Consider the following 534-nt stretch of genomic DNA (forward strand, 5'->3'; position numbering starts at 1 on the left):
TCAGTTTAGTTATTAGTGTCAAAAAGGAAGATTTTGTCTAACCTGATCTATTCTTGATGAGAACTTAATGATCTTTAAATTTTCTTTCAAAATGCTCACAAACAAAAACTTTTATAATATGGTTTACATTTTTTTCTGAGAGTCAAAAGCTAAATTCATTGAACCATAGACTGCATACTTGTCCATCTTCCCTCTTTACAAATATTGGAACATTCCCTCTTTACAAATAATGGGACCCACCTATAACAGTGAAGACTTTCCTTGATCTATGCTAGCAGCTCAGAATCAGCACCCTAACATTTGATTATTCTAATAGTCCAGGCAAGACATGACCTCTGGGTTCCTTCATTCCCTGAAATTCTGATGATTTCTGTGACTTTTTTTCCCTTCAGCTGAAAAACATTTAAGTATTAGAACAGACGTTGCAAAAGGAATCTCTGCCAGGGAACTAATGATGCATTTCATTCCTGATGCTGATTGGTTCTCTCATCTCTGAGGTTGCCCAATCCTGAGGGGGACAAAAAAGTCTGTAAA

Source organism: Macrotis lagotis, chromosome 5 (genome assembly GCF_037893015.1).
Source record: "Macrotis lagotis isolate mMagLag1 chromosome 5, bilby.v1.9.chrom.fasta, whole genome shotgun sequence".
In the NCBI taxonomy this organism is placed as follows: domain Eukaryota; kingdom Metazoa; phylum Chordata; class Mammalia; order Peramelemorphia; family Peramelidae; genus Macrotis; species Macrotis lagotis.